This window comes from Canis aureus, chromosome 8 (assembly GCF_053574225.1).
Source record: "Canis aureus isolate CA01 chromosome 8, VMU_Caureus_v.1.0, whole genome shotgun sequence".
Lineage (NCBI taxonomy): Eukaryota > Metazoa > Chordata > Mammalia > Carnivora > Canidae > Canis > Canis aureus.
In genome coordinates, this window is record NC_135618.1 from 51440038 (window position 1) to 51461492 (window position 21455).

At 43.7% G+C, this 21455-nt stretch overlaps 1 long non-coding RNA gene across 2 annotated transcripts in view; it reads right to left on the reverse strand.

The window, feature by feature from the left end:
• Nucleotides 1-21455, reverse strand: part of LOC144319052 (uncharacterized) — a 431793-nt gene that overhangs the window by 376557 nt on the left and 33781 nt on the right. For both annotated transcript variants that reach the window (XR_013384970.1, XR_013384969.1), the window contains one exon: nt 10149-10231. This is a non-coding gene — a long non-coding RNA (uncharacterized LOC144319052). The remainder of the gene's footprint in view (nt 1-10148; nt 10232-21455) is intronic.

The following is a 21455-nucleotide window of genomic DNA, read 5'->3' on the forward strand; positions in this document are numbered from 1 at the left end:
AAAATTATGAAATCTATTTATCTTCCACTTTCTTTTATTTTAATCCTTCCTCCTTCTTTCTACTTTGTCATTCTTCTAATCTCCAACACATGGGTACTACACGAAAATGTGAAAAGAAGGAAGGCCAGGAGGGAGAAAAGAGGAGAGGAGAGTGAGAAAAATCATCAAAGGAAGGAAGATTCTTGCACTCCCCGTGCTTCATAATATAAAAACACAATGAAATATTTTCTATCTTTTGGTGCATGGGTTTTTTGAGTCACCCCCTGCTTTGACACTGGATTTACTCATGTCAAAAGGACTTGGTCATTGTACAAGACCATTGCTCTGGGGAGCACAGTTGCAAGGGTGCTAAGCTGATGGGTGCCACTTGTCGTCTAAATGAATAACGGAAGATTTGTATCTCACTATGAGCCATAAGAACAAAAGTGGTTATTTCAGGGCTATTGAAAATACCAACTGCCAGAGCCTAAGGCTTCTCTGCCTGCCTTGCCCTTATAAATCTAAGCTTATGGGACAAGAGGAGTAGAGGTTCACTGCTGGGTAGCCAGTTCAGCTATATGTGGAAAGAAATGAAATATTGTGAGGGAGAAGAGGTTCTGATGAAGGTATCGCAGTTTTTCTGAAGTTTGGAGCAACAGATAGGCTTCCAACAGGGGGAGGGAGAGATTGCTTAATTTCCTACTCACTTAAAACTCTTTTAGCTCATCAAGAATGTACTGGGGGTCAGCCCTATCTGGGAAGGCAAAAATGAGCAGGCACTCAAGTTTTTGGTGATAAAGGAACAAGGGAAATGGCCATCTCTGCTCTGACCAGTGTGACAGATCCCTTTGTGTTGTGCAAGGCTTACAGCCAATGAATGGTGTGCTGAAAACCCTTCGCAGTGTACTGCCAAGTTTGGGTCCTTACACAAACACTGTTGGGTTGTTTTTTTTTCCTACAGCTGGGGTACTTACAGTACTTTCTGTATGATTTCTGTTAAGCTGAATAGGTTATTCAAGACTATAGAAAGTGTATTTGAGGTCGAAGCAAGTAAATACAAACACAGTGTAACATCAAGAGAGCGCCAGGGAAAACTGTTTCTCAGATCCCGGCTACTCACAATGTGATCTTCACACCACCAGCCCAGGTATGACCTGGGAGTCTGTGGGAAATACAGAATCTCCAGTCCCACCTCAGACCTACTGAATCAGAGTCTGCATTGTAACAATATTCCTGGTGATTCATGTCCATGGAGAAGTTCAAGAAGCAGCAGCTTAGAACATGGAAAACCTCCCTCATATGAACCTATGAGACTTGGGTCAAAGCATTCACAAGCCAGCTGACATCCCAAGGTCAACCCAAATGGTTGGTTAATAAAATTGAACGGTGGTTGATAAAACATAACCTGTACTTGTGTGCTGCCACAATTTCTGATGGTCAGAATGACATTTTGCCCTGCACTTATATTATTATATCATCCACTTTGATGGTCACCACAGCCCTGTGAGGTAAGCAGTACAAGCTCTAGTGCCACCCCCATTTTACAGGTGGAGAAACTGAGGTTCTCAGAGTTAGGATGACTCTTCCCAAAGGCACATGACTCTGGCAAGGTCCAGCTGGCACTTGAATGTTGAATGGCTGGCTCCAGGAAGGGGCCTTTCTACAGCTGCTTGTGAGCCAGTGTGATAAGGACCAGGCTGGTTGTGTGGCTGAAATGAAATCAGTGTGGTGTACGCTTGAGAGGAAAAAGGATTTCTCTAGCGGGGAGTTGGGAGAAGTAGATAAGCTGACATGATGCTGACAGCTTCAGATATCAGATCCCAGGTATCTGGCTCCATGAAGAATTCACCTTCACTTTCACATCCTTCTGAGGTACAGGAGGGTGAGGTGATGTCAACAGGCCATCCCACTGAGACCCAGAAACCATCCAGGACATCATGCGTCCCTCAAATCTAGGACAAGTGCCTTCTTTTGACAATAATGGCCTATTTTTCCCACAGCAGGGTGACCAAACTCTTTCCTTCATCTCCAAGTGAGGCTGAAAAAAAAAAAAAACCCAGATTTGGGGCTTCTTGCTGATATGAACTAACTTGAGCGGAAAGCCCATTGTTCAGCCTTGTTTCTTCAGCCACCTGCCTAACCTGATTGTAGTCACTTAGAGAGAAGTTCCCCACAGAGAAACTGAAGAGCTTTGCTTAAAGTAATCAACAGAGACCTTGGGGTCTGTTGCAGACCTCAGGAGACATTTTAACAACTGTGCCTGGATACCTTTCCCTCTAGCCCTGTTCTCTCCTCCTGACATCCTCTGTAAAACTGGATCTTGATGGACTTCAGTAAAAGGAGCCACGTGGATTCTGAGAAAGAGGTAAACTGAGGCAGACTGGAGCACTAGGGGTAGGAAGATCACCATTTTGTGAGCTGTGTAGCTTAGTAGCACTTAGCTGGCCTGCCTCTTAGAGCTACTGACTTCTTGTGGGAGGCCAAGGTAGAAGAGAAAGAAGCAGAGTTCCAGCAATGATGTTCAATTAAGCTAACCTAGGGTATCACTGGTTCAGTTCAGCCTATCTTCAGGACAAACAAGAAATTGAAAATCCCAAGAGAAGTCATAGCATCGATTAGCTGGCATCCAATCATTGATTGTCTATGTTCAATGCATCATGATACAAAAAAATAAGAAGAAAAAGAATTCACAAAAATAATTTGGAAGGGGTGCCTAGTGGCTCAGTTAACTGTCTGGCTCTTGATCTCAACTCAGGTCTTGATCTCAGGTTGTGAGTTTAAGCCCCACATTGGGCTCCACACTAGGACCACTTGAAAAATATTTTTTTTCTAAAAATATCTATATATAAAATTTGGAAGCCCTCTTAGACCTCTAGAATTAAGGTTGATCAATGTCTGGGACGCCTGGGTGGCTCAGTGGTTGAGCATCTGCCTTCCGCTCAGGGTGTGATCCCATGGTTCCGGGATCGAGTTCCGCATCGGGCTCTCTGCATGGGGCCTGCTTCTCCCTCTGCCTACGTCTCTGCCTCTCTCTCTGTGCCTGTCATGAATAAATAAATAAAATCTTCTTAAAAAGGTTGACCAATGTTTTTCTCATACAATGGACAATTTCTCAGACAATGGGACAATTTCTCATTGAAGTGGACAATTTCTCATCATTCCTCTCCTCCCACCCACCCCAAGATAGGTGATGTCCTATGCTCGCGCTTCAGAAAGGAATAACATCAGCAAAGCAGAAACCATTCTAGGTGTTCCAAACAAAGGAATTGATTATAAGGGTTTGGGGATAAATGGAAGAACAATTAGAAAGGGGGCTCAGATCCAGATGGCTAACAGACACATGAAAAGTTACTTAACATCACTCATCATCAGGCAAATACAAATCAAAACCATGATGAGATACCACCTCACACCTGTCAGAATGGCTAACATTAACAATACAGGAAGCAACCAGACATTGGTGAGGATGAGGACAAAGGGGAAGCCTCTTGCACTCTTGGTAGGAGTGCAAACTGCTGCGGCCACTCTGGACAACAGTATGAAGATTCCTCAAAAAGTAAAAAATAGATTTACCCTACCATCCAGCAATTGCACTACTGGGTATTTACTCAAAGGATAAAAAAAATACAGATTCAAAGGGGTACAGGCACCCTGATGTTTATCGCAGCATTATCTACAGTAGCCAAACTATAGAGAATGCCAAAATGTCCATTAACTGATGAATAAAGAAGATTTATGCTAAGTAAGAAGTATTATGCTATGTGAAATAAGTCAATCAGAGAAAGACAAATACCATATGATCTCACTCATGTGGAATTTAAGAAAGAAAACAGATAAACATAAGGAAAGGGGGGGAGGAAAAAAAGGAGAGAGGGAAACAAGCCATAAGAGACTCTTAATGATAGAGACAAACTGAGGGTTGATGGAGAGAAGTGGGTGGGGGATAGGCTAGATGGGTGATGAAGATTAAGGGTGCTCCATTATGATGAGCACTGGGTGCTGTAGGTAATGAATCACTGAATTCTATTCCAGAAACCAACATTGCACAGTATGTTAACTACCTAAAATTAAAATTAAAAAAAAAAAAGAAACAAAAAGAAAGAGGGATCTGATAGGTGGAAAGAAGAAGGATGATAACCAGAGATCAGAAGTTCCTAACGCTTCTAGGTTGGATCCATGAGGCTGCATCCACTGTACTGTTGAAGATATGCTACAACCTCTTTTGGAGTTTTCAAAGAGGGGCCACCTCCTGGAGGGCTACCACTACACAACGGTGCTGCCTCTGCCTTGGATGCTGAAGTCTGGAATCACCCCATCCTTGCTGCCACTATAACTCCAGAAATTTTCCTCCTTTCCCACCTTCTGGTTTCCAGCAAGCACCTCCCAACAGGAAGCCAGCTGTCAAGAGGAGTATGGGAAATACAGTGTGCAAATTCCTGGCCCCAGAAGTACAGGCTACGTACAGATTATGGAAGGGCAGGTGTTTAAACCAAGCTGTCCCAAGTTGACAGCGCCACCCAATGGCCAGCACTGGAAATCAACATGACCCACTCCTTTCTCAAGTAAAAAGAGAGACAAGTGATCTGCACTTAGTGCTCAAGTGTGAGTTAAATCAGGGCTGCTCCACATATATTTGTTTCCAGACTCAGGCTGAAGGAGCAGCAGCTATGTAGGGTATGTTTTTCTATGGTGGGTCATAAGAGTGCAAGAAAGTAAGTAAAAACACACAAGCACATTGAGGTGCTTGTCTGCATCATCTCTGCTAATGCTGCCTTGGCCACCAGCAAGTCACATAGCCAAGCCCAGTATTTCACCATTTCACTGGGTAGTCAGACTGTGCTACAGGATAGAGTAAAATATGAGTGCAGCCAAAGTCTAAAGGCAGATAAGCACACCCACGATTTGCTGAAAACAGACTGTGTGCACACAAGGCTCAGTATGGTCCAGCATTTACTTACAGCAAGAAAAGAGAGACAGTGCACAAGAGCCAGCCCTGTGTGATGCATCAGTCCCCCAAAACCAGTGTATCCATCTCACAGCCAGCACACCACTTACCTCATTTCATGCTACAGCAGATGGAACCCAACCCTTCCCAATGGAGTCTAAAATACAGAAATCTGGGGGTGTGCATGAGAGCCATTGGCTTGTGTGCTTAAGGAGAATGAAGGAGGACACATCAAGCTGGGAACAGAGAAAGGTATTCCTTCACAAGGCCATAAGCCCAGCACAGACAGGGAGAGCACTGAATCTCCCAGAAAGGAAATGTTCCAGACTCAAATCCATTGTTATAAGGCCAAGCTGGGGTCCAATGACAGCACGCAGGAGATTGCCTTTCCCGACACCCCAAGTCCTTGGGTGGGGAAATCTACCCCACACATCCAATGCACCACAAGGTCATACAGCAGAAAAATTGTGATTAATAATCCAGTCTACCACAGAAGGCAGAAAAAAAAATCTTATCTTTGACCTCTTTATTCCTACCGTCTAGGACCAGGACAAGCACAGAACACATCAAGCAATGATTGTTGAAATTAATAGATTATTAATAGCATGGAGTAATGTGAGGCATATATATATAAAACAGTAATTGAGAACACGAACTTTAGCATCACAGGACCTGAGTTCAATGTAAAATGGCACAGCGACTTTAAAAACTTTGGTAGAGATGCCTGGGTGGCTCAGGTCATGATCCCAGTGTCCCGGATCGAGTCCCTCATCAGGCTCCCTGCAGGGAGCCTACTTCTCCCTCTGCCTTGTCTATGCCTCTGTGTGTGTGTCTGTCTGTCTGTCTCTCATGAATAAATGAATAAATCTTTAAAAAATAAAATAAATAAAAAGTTTGGTAGGTTTTTTTGCAAAGTTAAACATAAGTTTGCCATTAAACCCAGCAATTCTACTCCTAGGGATCTACCAAAAAGAACGAAGGCGTGCATCCACAAAAAGATATGCACATGAATGGTCCTGGCAAAATTATTCACAACAGCAAGGAAATGGGAATCATCCAAGTGTCTGTCAACTGGTAAATAGATACAGGAAATGCAGTGCGCCCATAGAGTAGAATACTATTCAGTGTGAAAATGAATGAACTAATGATACTTGCAACAACATAGATGTACCTGTGGATAAATAAAAGAAGCCAGATGAGAAGACCACACATTATATGATTTCATTTATATAAAATGTCCAGAAAAAAGCAAATTCACAGAGACATACAGAAGATTAGTGGGTTGCCTGGAGCTATAGATGGGAATGCAGATTGAATTCAAATGAACACAAGGGATCTTTTGGAGGGCAAATGGAAATTTCTAAAACTGGATCGTAGTAACGGTTGCACACATTTTAGAGTTTACTAAAACTCACTGGACTGTACATTAACATGGATGAATTTTTATAAAATCACAATAAGATCTGGGTTCAAATGCTGGCCCTACCACTTAGTATCCATGTGACCTAGAGGAAGTTTTAGAGTCCTATAACCTCTGTGAGTCTCCATTTCTGTAAAATGGGGACTTAATAGAGGAGTGTTGAGAAATCAGAAAGATAATGCATGTTGTGCCCTCAACATGGGGTCTGACAGGTGTCTAGGGAGCTGTCATGAACTCTCTAGCACCTTCTGCTTTTAGGAAAATCACTTATACTCAAGCCCATCCCAAGTCCAAGATCCAATGTCGGTTTCTATTTAAGTTGCTGGGTCTCAGATACCCCTGGGAAAATCTCAATATCTGCCTTGTCCCAAATCCCTGGAACGAGAATTATTCAGAATATTTCTGGGCCAGAAATAAAAGTATGTCAACTTCACCTATTTCACTGCTCCAGAAACTGAAGCTCTTCCAGACTGCTATACTGACATCAAAGAGCCCCTGACCAAATACAGGCATTTCCTCTTTTCTTTTTTATCTCACTTTTTTTTTTAATGGGGAAAAAAAAAAAAAAGCATCTTGGCTCAGTGGGTCTGGGCTGCCAGGAGCTGACATACTCTAAGCTAGTTGCAGGAAACATCCCAGCCTTTGCAATGAACCTTTGGGGAAGGAGCAGCCACTGAGAATGTGATTCACTTTGATGACAGCTTCCTGATGAGAGCTCGAACCAGCTGGAGGGTTGGTCAATTTACGACTGCACAGAAGACTCAATAAAAGTCATAAATAATGGGGCACATGGGTGTGAGTGCACCACACGAAGCCAGGAGGTCCCAGATGAAGAACACAAGGCCAGTAACTCTGGTTTGGCTCAAGGTTTATCACGACGCAGTGAAAGGTACAGCCCCCGTATGCCAGGGATCTTGTCACCCAATGGAAACAGATTGTGCCTAAGGACTAGGGGAGCCATTTCTCAGATTCCTTGGGCCATGGATCTGTGGGCAGCGGAGGTAAGGAAAAGCTGCCTTCCCCAATAAATTCTGGTGTCGCCAAGCTTGACCCTGGATAAGGACTCTTCTGGGAACGAGCAACTGGATATCTCACCTTCCAGACTGCCTGACTGTCCACCATTCAATCCCCCTCTTGAAACCAAATGCTTTGTGTTCACATACAATACGAAATAGCTTCAGAACAGGCCACCTGTTGTACTTTCACTCACTCATTTAAGGACCCTTACTACTATTATTGCTGATGTCAATAATATTGATTCTGAACTGACTTCCCTCCTGAAATAGTACAAACTTCAAGTCATTGCTATGATGGTGAGGGTTACGTGAGATAGAATTTAAAAGAAAGAAAGAAAGAAACCTCAGCACGGGCCTGGCACATAGTAATCCTCCATAAACTGCAGCTATGGGATTTCTCACTATCTAAACCCTTTTTTTTTTAAATGTTTTAAACCCTTTTTTATGAAAGGATTTAAAATGCACATAGCAGTGTTATGGAGCATCTCTCTCATGTGGAGGATATAGGATGTACTAGATATATACTAGATATACATATACACACACACTAGAAAGTATATATATAATGTATACTAGATTCTATATATAACATAGTATATATTATATATACTAAATAATGTACATATTCTACGTAATGTGCTTCATATGATACAGTATAGTTGAGAGTTTATATATAATATAGTATATATTATATTATATATATTTATACTATATTATGTATATACTATATTATATATATTTATATATATATAAATGCTATGTAGGTATAGCTGCAGTATAGATGCAGATTATATAGATGTAGGTTTTATAAACATATAGCCAGACAGGACACAGTGAGGGGACAGACATGATACACTATAGGGTGGTCAGGAAAGTCTTCCCTGATAAAATCACATTGGAGTAGAATCTTGAGTAAAGTAAGGGAGTGGGCCATGTAGATATCTCAGGGAAGCGAAGGGCATTCCAGGTAATGGGAACAGCAAGTGCAAAGGCCCTGAGGTGGGATCAGATGCAACATATTTGAGAGTTGAACAGTCACCAATGTGTGGGAGTAGAGTGAGCAAAGTAGACCAGGGGAGGAATACCACACAAAGTCAAATGTCAGGAGCCGGGGCCAACAGGGTCTCCCAAGTGAAAGTAAAGAGTTTGGGTTTTATCCTAAATGTGATGGAAAAGCCCATTAAGCATTTTGATTGGATTTATTCCCTTTAAAGACCCCTGAGACTACTGTGTGAGGCAAGCTGAAGGAGCAGTGAGAACAGCTGAGAGGCTCCTGTCATTGTGTAGGTGGATGATGATGTGGCCCTGGACTTGGGCTACAGTGGGGTGGAGCTGGGCCCCGCTTTGGGGGTAGAACAGATGGAACCAGTGGGGCAGCCGAGGGACAGGGTGGCAGGGTGTAGGAGTGGGAGGAAGGGAAAGAGAAGCAAGGCTGACTCCTGGCTCTTTGGCGACTACCCCAGGAAGAAGATGGTACCATTCACTGAGCAGCAAAGACACAAGAGAAATATTTGGGGTGGGGGGGTGGGGGAGGGCGAGTGGTAAAATGTAAAATATTTGAGTCTGGATCATACTTTAAACCAAGGTGGTCATTTAAAAAACATAAATAAATAAAAATAAAATAAATCACAGCAGTCATTTACATGTCTGTGTGACCAATAGCATCTCCTATTAATTATGGCTTTCCAGTTAACAAGAAACTTCCATTTTTACCATATTAGACATGGTGTATTACATAGTAAATAGCATTATAGAGTAATATGGGATGTAGATAAAAGTTGCTTAAATATAGTATATACTACATAGTATATACCATATTATATAAAGCACATATATGATAAATATTATAATAGTGTAGTATCTATATTATATAAATCTATATAATACCTAGTATTTATATATTATATTAACAATACATTATGCTGAAGATAGCATATAGTATATTATAGTGTGTTATATGATGTATTTATATCATATATATGTAATATACATTACATGTAGTATATATTATGGAATATAAACAATATTTAGCATAGATGATATATGTGCAATTCATGTTATATGGTATCATATATATAGTGCTTACATCTATAGTGTATATTATATACACTATGTTATATATAATATGAAGCATGCTATGGTATATTTTATATACATATAATATGCTAAATACTATAGACCACATAGTATATATTCTACTAAACACTGTGTATATTCTATACAATATGCTACATATAGTGTATCTGAGACTTTCTTATATATTTACGAATTATTCAGTGCACATAAAATATATAAAATGGTATATATAACATAGTATATTATACACATAGTACATTACATATAGGTTATTCTTTATTGTCTCCTTGGGCCTTAAAAGCCCTCAACCTTTCCCCTAGTTTCTCCACCCTGCCAAATTGGGACAAAACAGGGTCTCAGAGAGGGAAATGTCTTCCCCAAAGTCCCAGAGGTGGCAGGACAAGCAGCTGGAGCTGGGTCCATAGAATTCCACTTTCCTTCCACTGCCATGTAAGCTCCAGACCTTTCCATGAGAAAAATTGGGGCAGTAAGAAAATCTTGCTCTTTTTTATAGAATGTACACATGCTCCAGAGACTATGATCAGAATTTCTAAGTTGCATCTCATTTAACCCTCCCCACTGAAACCACTCGGGCTATATATTTTGCCGTGGTTATCTCTCCACGGATTAAAAAACTGAGGGTCTGATAGATCAGGGACCTTGCCCAAGGTCACAAGGTTGAGGGGGAATGACCCCCAAGCGCTTCACTCACCACAAGGGGTAGCTGGGTAGAAAAATCCAAAAGCCAGTTCCACCTGTTTGGCTGCCGGAGTCCAGGTGTAGCTTCTGCTAGGCCTGTGGAAAGAAATGTGCAATTTTCATGTGACATCTCCCTTCTGAACTCTCTCGTCTGTAGTGAGAGAGACCTCCAATTTGGGCTTCAGCGCATCAATTATGTTGTACAGTTAAACCCTCTTCCTGGAGGGGGTGGGGAAATCACTAAAACTGAGCCTGACAAAGAAATCACTAGCACCCCGTCAGTGAAGATGGAACTGAAGCCCCCAAAGGTAGAAATGACATAAACAGCAGCCTGCATTCCTAAATTGTAGATTTCTCCTATCCCAGATCTTCAAAAGCTCCAGATGCTTGAAGGAAAAATACCTCTAAGTAGACATTTGTTACTTATTTTCCTCTCGTTGCCTGTGCAAACATCCTCCTAAGCTGCACATTCCTCTTATCTTTTTCCTCTATTCTCCATCACAGCAGTTGCTTGGAGCCCATATTCCTCCATTTTTCAGCTCTCAAAATTGCACAAAGCTTTCCCAAAGCGTGGGTCTGTCAAAACTCATGTATAGTCTGAGATCCTGGCTGGAATGGGAGGAAGATGAGAGGCCCAGGAAGCAGCTGGGAGCAAGAGCCTGAGTCTTGCCCACAGAGGCCAGGAAAATGAGCATTTGCTCGGATGGGTTAATAGGGTGAAGGTTGCATGAATTTTAAAAACAGTGCAGGTGTTAAGTCACAGTTAAGCAGTTAACTGCTCAGTTAAGCATCTGACTCTTGATTTGGGCTCAGGTCATGATCTCAGGGTCATGGGATTGGGCTCCCCACTCAGCGCAGTCTGCTCGAGACTGTCTCCTTGCCTCACCCTCTGTCCCTCCCCCAACTTATACTCTAAATAAATAAATAAATAAAATCTTTTTTTAAAAAATCAGTCCAATGTGTCCTTCTAGAAGACCATGTCTCAGAATTGGTTGCAACAGCTCTCCTCCACATATGTGAATAGAAAGCTAACAGCTCCTGCGGGGAAAGGAGGTCAGGAGCCAACATTTATTGAGCACTTACTATGTACCAGGCACACATTTCCCTAATCCCTACAGCAACCCTGAATGAGGAATAGTATCATCTCTTTTGACAGACTGGAGTAATAAGAGATTGTAAGCCCTACAATAGCAGAGATTTTTGTCTGTCTGCTTTGCCCACATCAGCAGCAGAGTGCCTAGCATGTAGCAGGTGCTCAGTAAACATTTGGTGAAGGTATGAATGAAAGAATGAATGAATGGACCAACACTCAGAGAAATACAGTGTATAGGAATAATAAAGAACACAACGTTGGAGTTGAGAGATCTGAGGGAGGATTAGATGCAATGATGCTGATTAGATCAGATTAGAAAACACTTATAACCCAGTCCTCCATAAAGGGCAGCTATCTTTATTGTGGTGTCAAGACGATCAAGTCTACCTTTGAATTAAAGGAATGTTTGATGAAGCTGAAGAAGAAACAGGGGGAGGAGGGGAAAGAAAAGATCAGAATGGTCTCAGGAGTATGGTGGGGGAAAGAAAAGGATCCTGGCTTGAAATCTTGCGGAAGATGAGAAAATATGCCAGTGGTTGCTCTATACATTCTTACTGAATTACATCAGTCTCCGTAAGGGCTGCCACCTGTCTTGAACATTCTAGAGACCCAGAATTCAGGGTCTTCTTTTCCCTACTCCAGCCAAGTGGAGTTGGATATGACTTTTATTCCTTCTGCTATCCACTCTAGGAATGATATTTGAAGCTTTGCATTCGGTCTCTAAGGACTTCCCACACATCCAAAAATGTCTGGATTGGATGTTTCTCCTATATGATGGTTCTCAAAGTGTGCTTCCCAAATGAGTGGTATCAACACCACCCAGGAACTCATTAGAAATGTGAATTCTTAGACCACTCTGGACTTCCTGCACAGGAAACTCTGGAGGTGGCGCCCCACCACCCATGTTTCCACGAGCCCTCTGGGTGATTCTGATGCAGGTGCATAGTTTTGAGAACCAGTGCTCAAATGAAAAGTGAACAGGGTAGCCAGACTGTCCTCTCTGTTTAGTGATTGAGAGGTCTCTGATCTTTAAGTGAGAGGGGTAGGGAGAAGTAGGCCAGGACAGCAAGTGTCCTCTCCGGTAAGTGGGAAGAACCAGAAAACTCTGTTGCTCAGTCAATCCCAAAACACTGAGCATCTACCATGTGCTGGGAGCTGTGCCGAGTGCCAGGAAAACCATGGCCAACAAGACAGAAGATCCCAGCTCTCCAGGATTGAACAATGGGTGTGTCTGCAGTTCACACATATCAAATTGGCAAAGATGGAAAATCTAATGAAACCAAGTGCTGAAGAAACAGGAAGTCTCACGGAAGGCTGGTAAGAGTGCAAATTAGTTTGGTGAAATCTAGGCAAGCTGGAGATGTGCAGACTCTACAACCCATCAGTTTCATTCCTGGGTAGATGCCATAGACCTGGAGAAGCTCCATCAGTTTTCACAAGAAGAAATGTTCAGGACAGAGAGGCTTCTGGCTGGCTTCAGTAGAGCAGGTGACTCTTGATCTCAGGGTCGTGAGCTCAAGCCCCACATTGGGTGTGGAGCCTACTTAAAATTTAAGAAGAAGAAGAAGAGGAAGAGGAAGAAGGAGGAGAAAAACAGAAACCACCTGAATTCCCACTTACAGGAAAATGGATAAATAAATCGTGATACAGTTGTACAGCAGAATGCAATCATAACAAATTAACACCAATAGTAGTAGAGAAATAAGGGAATAAGTAGATTAAGGGAATGCAATTTTGATAAATTGAAAAATCATGATAGTGAAAAAAAGGCTAAGTCATGAAATATGCACAGCAGGATTCTATTTAGGGTTTTTAAAAATGCAGCACGACACTATATGTTGATAACAGATAATATATACACAATCAAAGTATAAAAATATGCATGGAGGGGCACCTGGCTGGCTCAGTCAGTGGAACATGCGTCTCCTGATCTCAGGTCGAGTTTGGGCTGCACCTTGGGTGTAGAGGTTACTAAAAATAAATAAATGTATAAGCTTTTTAAAAAATGTATAAATGTGCATGGAATAAAAAACACAACTAGAGGACAGAGGGAGAGAAGAAGGGGCACAAGGCTGAGATGGGCCCAGCAGGCTGAGATTGTATTTGTTATGTTACATTTCTTTTTTTTCTTTTTTTTTTTTTTCTTTGAGAGAGAGACAGCATGCTTGCTGGGGAGGTGGGGCAGACGGAGAGGGAGAGGGAGAGAGAGAATCCCAAGCAGGCTCCATGCCCAGAGCAGAGCCCTACATGAGGCTCAATTTCACAACCCTGAGATCATGACCTGAGCTGAAATCAAGAGTCAGATGCTCAACCCACTGAGCCTCCCAGGCGCCACTGTTTTGTTATGATTTTCTTTTTTTTTGTTATGATTTTCAAGCTGAGTGATGTGTAAATGGTTGTTCACTATATCAGTCTATAGTTGTTTCGTGTACCTGAAATATTTCATAATGAGGTAATTTTACATAAGCCACTGCAAGTAATTAATAAGTAATTATAAATGTGGAAAGCACCACACAGGAGAACTATAGGCTGTCATGAGAGGAGACGTAACAAGTCCCTTTGTTGCAACCTTGGCTTCTTCAAAGTCCTACTGTCAGCTGCAACCAGTCATAAGTCATATTTATATTTATAAGTTGTATTTCATTTTTGCCTGTCTATATATTCTTTAACTTTTGGACCAAGGAAATAAACCATTTGGATTTCAAGATGTGTAATTGATATTGGGGGGGGTTGTTTTGGGTTTTTTTTTAATATTTTATTTATTTATTCATGAGAGACACCAAGAGAGAGAGAGGCAGAGACACAGGCAGAGGGAGAAGCAGGCTCCATGCAGGGAGCCCGATGTGGGACTCGATCCTGGGACTCCAGGATCACGCCCTGGGCCAAAAGGCAGGTGCTAAACTGCTGAGCCACCCAGGGATCCCCATCAAGATGGGTAATTGATATTTTTGAAGGACGCAGTCAAAATCAGTTCATAAAAGCTTGCATAGGATATTCCGATGTTCTGCACGTCCAAAATACACTTTTAAGTATAGACACATAAGAAAGTGAGTAGGGAACTCTGGAAACGTGTACATAAAGAAGTCAGCAGCCCTTAATTCTAGTGGGAGTATTAGAAATTGTACTTGTAGGGGCGCCTGGGTGGCTCAGCTGGCTAAGCATCTGCCTTCAGCTCAGGTCCTGGTCTCAGGGTCCTGGGGTTGAGCCCCACATTGGGCTCCCTGCTCAGCGGGGAGTCTGCTGCTCCCTCTCCCTCTGCCCCTCCCCCATGTTTGTGCTCTCTTTCTCTTTCTCAAATTAATAAAGTCTCTAAAAAAAAAAAAGAAAAGAAACAAGCAAACAAAGAAATTTGTACTTGCTTCTCACAGTGATTCCCAGTGTTTCCATCATCTCATCACCTTCTCCTCTTCCTTCTGGAACAGAAACTCTCCTTCCTGTGGGAAGCCTGTTCCTTGTATTTCCAGGGAGACTTGCCTTGATTCCACCTCCTTGGGCCATTGGCTCACTAACCTGCCCAATCAGACCCTTTACTGTAGCCACAGGATTGGCTCAGGGATGCAATGTGTACACGTCCCACTGATTGCATCCATCCCTGACACTCTACCTTTCTAGTAGCATGATGGGAATTAGTCTGGGGTTAATTGTGTTTTACTTTTAGACCTCTGCTGCCTGGAGAAGGTCTATTGAAGAAATGAATGGCGTGAGAGAGCAAGATGGCATCCTTTCAGTGTTGTGTGAGCCCTGACTGATTCATGCCTGGAACATTCCTGTCATAGGGACTGATATTTTCTCTTGAATCACCTCCACCAGCTTGAGATAGATTTCTGACACTTATAGCCAAACAAGTTCTGACTTTAACACTTCTATTTTGTCCCCCCTCTATTTTCTACATTTCCCATGATGAGCATGCATCACATGTAGAACATGTTTCAAGTTGGGGGAAAAAAAAAAAGAAAGGAAACAATAGATAAGCATTTATCTGCAGAGGGCGGGCTCAGGCTGCACCTGGTTGGCCTCCAGCTCCATGATCCCACAGGTTCCTCTGAGGCCTCCAGGCCTGACTCACTGCTTCTAAAGACTTTCTCCCCCCAATCACTGACAAATCCACCTTTCCCAGCACCCCCTATTGGTCCCTGCTTTATAGTGATAATTAATATGAAGTTGGGTGTCTCCTTCCCTGTGGGAGAAAAATTCTTACACGGCATGAAACAGAGCAGAGTGTGGGTGGCTTTAACAGGGAGGTAGAGAAGCTTATGTAAGTGACATTATTATATATGATTATATCACCAGGGTAGGAGAAACTCATTCCTATTTGGGTGTTATACCAACCATTAAGTTTTAGGCTTCTGTGAAATAAAATGATGGAGAAAAGCCATGTTCTCTCTCCCCTCACCCAACTCCAGAATAATATCAACACTTACTCAGCCTTACTTGGTCTGGGCACTGTTTTAAGCTTCCATGTACTAAATCCTCATAGTAACCCCATCAGGAAATTCCAGAATTATCCTCCATTTAACAGGTAGACAGAATGAGCTACAGAGAGATGGCACAACTTGCCCAAGATCCCATAGCCAGTAAGTGGGAGAGCCAAGACCCCAGCCCATGCCATTCACATCCCACATCCACATTCTAAACCTCTCGGATAAGCCAACACTGATGCTCCGTAGAAAACCAAACTCAACGAGTCAGATCTCTCCGTTTGGTCAAATACACTGTAAATTAGCAACAGGGGAGGAAAAAAAAACCTAACCCCAAATATTTTTGCTTTCTCTTAATGAAATTGACCTCCGGGCTCTCACAAACCCAGAATATCAGAAATTGTTATAGACAACGTTGTACGTAGAAGGCAAAGGTTTCTAACTGGAGGGGTGCAGACCAAATTCAGCCTACAGATCTGATTGCTTTGGCTTCAGGTTATTTTTCAAAATGTTTTACATGGGGGCATGTCCGCATTGGTTTATCACACTTCCCCACTGCTCCCTAAAGTATTAGACCTGGCCCACTCACTTACAGGGAATCTGAAGTAGCAGCCTCTCTGATCTAGGTCATGCTTGGTAACAAAAGAAAAAGGAAACTTGTTGACTTCAAGAGTGTTGGGGTAATAATAATAATAGCTACAGTGTGTTGAGTGCTAATTCTCCTATAAAATGCTTTTCATGCCTTGTCTCATTTGATCATAACCAGTCTTGTGAGAGGTTAGGGGTATGGTAACCATGAGAGTGCACCTGCTGGACCAGAAATCCATCAGTGATGGAGTAGAGCAGGGAAACTAAGGCAGTCCCAGTCCTAGAAAACACAGGACCCTAGAAAACATTGGACTTCAACCTTTTTCAGGCTGCACCACTCAGTTGCTTCCACCCAGCCTTCTCTCCTTCGCTTGGAGTCCAACTTAAGTCACAGTCTTCTGTGGCACTTGGAGTCCAACTTGGGTCAGACTTCTCTCACAAAGTGTTTTACCCAATTAAGTCCTTGCACATTGCTTCCCAGAGCCATGTCTGCCTCTTGGAGAACCCAGACTGTCACAGGGCCTTTCCCAAGACCACCAACTAACAAGTGACAGAGCCAGGATTTGAACCAGGTCCACCCAGTGCCACAAGCCAGAGTTCTTTTTTTTTTTTTTTTTCTTTTCATGAGAGACAGAGAGAGAGAGGCAGACACATAGGCAGAGGGAGATGCAGGCCCCATACAGGGGGGCCTGAAGCGGGACTCGATCCTGGGACTCCAGGATCACACCCTGAGTCAAAGGCAGGTGCTTAACCACTGAGCCACCCAGGTGTCCCACAAGTCAGAGTTCTGAACCATGACGTCAGACCCTTCTTTGCCATGGGCTCTTATTTTCTCAAACTCCTTGGTTCAGAGCTGCCAGAAATCACAATCTGGACCCAAAAGTGAGCCAGGGGCAAGAGGGAGAGTTTCAGACCCCAGAGCCAGGTGTGATACTCATGCCTGGATGCCTCACAGTTGCCATGGTGACCAGGAAAGAGCTCTGACTTACCCAGAGCCCAAGGAAGGTAGCACAGGTGACTGGAAAAGGTACACATGTCTACAGTGCTCTTTCCCCATAGCACTGCGGGGGAGTCAGCCCCTTCCCCAGGGCTGGTGGGAAACAAGTCCATGCAGTACAAGAGAGAGCACTGGACTGAGAGTCTTGGGGTGCACCCAGCCGACCCTACAGAGGTGCATCAGCAAGCAGGGGTTGTAACACAGGCCTCCGTAGCCCATGAAGCATTTTCATGTCTACCATCATCACATTTGACCCTTAGATATAATCATTATATGTGTAAGAACTTTTAACTTTGTTAAAGCATTTGCATGTTTAATTGCACCCTTGCAAACCGAGGTGAAATTCACCTTATTAATCATCACTAAATAAATCCCTGCAGCTACTCCACCCAGCACAGCTTGATTTTACATCAGTTTGGTGGGAGAGTCTTTACAGCCTTAACTGTGGGGTCTTCCTTAACACAATTCTTTGAACTGCTCTGGCCAGACTAAATCTTCCCCAGCAGTCACACATCCTCTCCTTGCTCCTCGAGATCAGCAGCCTGGGAGAGTGACTGCCTCCAGCCTCGAGTGTCCCCGAAGGTCCTCTGCACCGGCCTCAGAGTCTGTGTCCTCACCCAGACCATTCTCAGACACATGCTCCCCATTTGGTGAGAATCCAACCATCTACATTCCTGCACTTTGGTGTCACTTTATTTTATGAATTCTTGTACATTACAAGAGAAAATTTAATCTACCTTCTTTTTTTTTTCTAAATATTTACTCATTTATTCATGAGAGAGAGAGAGAGAGAGAGAGACAGAAACACAGGCAGAGGGAGAAGCAGGCTCCTCACAGTGAGCCTAATGTGGGACTCGATCCCAGGACGCCAGGGTCACCCCCTGAGCCAAAGGCAGACGCTCAACCACTGGGCCACCCAGGTGCCCCAATAATCTGCCTTCTTGAACCGAGAGACATTTAGGCCCAGGAATTTTTCACAACTTGCCCAAAGAGATGTCCTAACCCATTACCCAGAGTCTTCCCTCCATTCCCTCAACTGCCAAAACAAACATTCTGACACCCAAATCCAATGTTACAATCCTCTGTTCAGAATCTTCTGATGGTGCCCCATGATCTATGCCTGGTCCCAATATTTGTTGTCCCCGGTAGGACACATCTAATAGGTGACATTCACATGAGTGCCTCCCTATCTGGGCGTACAGTGGAGGAGGGGGGCAGTTGTAATGCCCGGCATGCCAATCCCATCTCTTACTTTCTCTCCCTCGAGGGAAGCACATAGAACAAGAAACATCACCAGGGACATATGCACACAGTCATTTTACATTTTTGTAAAATTTTGTAAATTGTTGAGAAAGTTCTTTCCAAGAACCATTATCACGTGTACAGTGCTTTTCCAGAGGATGTTGCAAACTGAGGTTGAGACTTAGACCCAGAAGCTAATAGGTGCTCAATAAATGTGGGTTGAATAAATAAAGGCATGAATAGCAGAAAAAAGGGAGATGGTGGGATCCCTGGGTGGCGCAGGGGTTTGGCTCCTGCCTTTGGCCCAGGGCGCGATCCTGGAGACCCGGGATCGAATCCCATGTCGGGCTCCTGGTGCATGGAGCCTGCTTCTCCCTCTGCCTATGTCTCTGCCTCTCTCTCTCTGTGTGTGTGTGTGACTATCATAAATAAAAAATAAAAAAATTTTTTTAAAAAAGGGAGATGGTGGGGTACAGTGGGCTACTAGACTGTTGGCCTAGAGACAGTGGGGAACTCCTGGGTTTATGAAGGGCCCAATGACATCAAGGGCTGAGCTTGCAGGACCCAAGGGAACCTAAGGCTTAGGACAGCATTTCCCCAACTGCGGCCACTTAAGAACAGCTACAGTTGCACCACGCTATTACTTACTTCATAGATTTATAAAAAAGCAATTCTCGTTTCTAAAAATCTAAATATGTTTATTGAAAATGGAAGCTTTATAAGACTCCTGTATAAAGGAAAGCCAACATCGTTTGTCATAAGTTGTGGGCAACCACAAAAAATACAATACAGGCCTCCCCCAAGTCACATTTTAAGTAGAGCTGTCCACTGGGAGCTGGGCGCTCTGAGGCCTGCTCTCTCTTTACTACAATAAAAGGGCAGGGGCCAGAAGAGTCTTAGAGCCTGACTGGTATCAAACTGAGATGTTCTCCTTGGTGTGATCAGGTTACAGGAGAACCAAAACGGGCCTCAGAGTTTCACTTCAAAACACATCCCACCCAGGGATCTTGCAAATAAACTTGCATTTATATGGCTGCAACTATGGATATGGGTGGACAGACTTCTATAATCCAAATTCTTGACCTGCATGTTTTTTTTCACCCTAACTCACTCCTAACATGTAGGCTCAATCTTCTCAGTATTGGAGTCACTGGTTCAGCAGAAACCAGGAAAAACAAGAGCTTTGTAGTCAGAATGTTAACCAACTGTATATTGTTTACTTTATTATAAATACTGGTAAACAGTAGTCAATAAATAGTTCTATATTCCTTTATTTTTTTAATAAATATTTTATTTATTTATTCATGAGAGACACAGAGAGAGAGAGAGAGAAGTAGAGACACAGGCAGAGGGAGAAGCAGGCCCCATGCAGGGAGCCCGACGTGGGACTCGATCCCAGGACTCCAGGATCATGCCCTGGGCTGAAGGCAGGCGCTAAACCACTGAGCCACCCAGGGATCCCTTTATATTCCTTTAAAACACACACAAACACATACACACACACACACACACACACACACACACACACACCAGAGGAGACCTTACACCAGGTGGCCGTCGCCCTTCTCCTGGTCCTTGGCCGCTCAAAGTGGTAGCTGCTCAGAGTGACCCAGGCCTAGCAGCTTCGGCGTCTTGCTAGGAACGCAGGCTTCAGGGGCAGGGCCAGAGGCCGTGATAACAAGCCCTGCAGGTGATTCTGATGCAGGCTGGAGTTCCAGAACACTGCCCTAGATTATAACTACCTGCCATCCAGGCTACCTGGGCCCACCCGGCCCCCCACCCCCGCCCCACCCCCACCATCATTCCCTTCTCCAGGCAACCACCAAAGTGATCGTCCTCAAATCATAAATGATACCGTTTTGTTTCCCTGGCTGGGCTTGAAAGAAAAGCCTAAGTTCTTCCCTTTCCTACACGGGCCAGAGGCTAGCCCCTATGGCCTCCTCCCAAACCCGTCTCCTACTCTTCTCCCTGGTGCCAGGCTTCAGACACCCTGACATGCTTTAAGTCCTTCAAATGGCCCCAAGAGGGACGCCTGGGGGGCTCAGTGCTTGAGCATCTGCGTTTGGCTCAGGTCATGATCCTGGGGTCCTGGGATCAAGTCCCACATCGGGCTCCCTGCAGGGAGCCTGCTTCCCCCTCTGCCTGTGTCTCTGCCTCTCTGTGTCTCTCATGAATAAATAAATAAAATCTTTCAAAAATTAAAAAAAAAAATGTCTTGTCTCAGGAGTTTCTCTGTGCCTGGAAAACGACTTGGCTAGCATTCCCATAATTCCCTCCCTGGCTTCATTCAGTCATTAATCAAACGCCACCTCCTCAGAACGGCCCCAACCAGCCCATCAAAATGTTGTTCTTCTTAGGGCGACCAACTTATCCCAGCTGACCGAGGACTGTCCCAGCCTTTTATTTATTTTTTTAAGTGACTTTTTTTTTTTTTAGATTGTATCTATTTATTCATGAGACACAGAGAGAGAGGCAGAGACACAGGCAGAGGAAGGAGCAGGGAGCCCGATGCAGGGACTCGATCCCAGGACCCCGGGATCACGCCCTGGGCCGAAGGCAGACACTTAACCACGCTGAGCCACCCAGGCGTCCCCTGTCCCAGTTTTAAAACTGAAAATCCCATCGGGCTCCCCAAAGGGAGCCTGCCTCTCCCTCTGCCTACGTCTCTGCCTCTCCCTGTGTGTCTCTCATGAGGAAATAAATAAAAATATTAAAAAATATATATTACTTGACAAAAATATCGAAGGAATGACCCTTGTGGCCTATTTAATCTCTGGTTTACAGTTTCATTGTCTCTACTGTTTGGCTGCGATGAACAAAGCTTTCTCCAGATTTAGAATTATGTCCTTGGAACTGAGTGGGGAAAATTAGAGAGGGAGACAAACCATGAGAGACTCCTAACTCTGGGAAACGAGCAAAGGGTTGCAGAAGGGGAGGTGGGTGGGGAATGGGGTGACTGGGTGACGGGCACTGAAGGGGGCA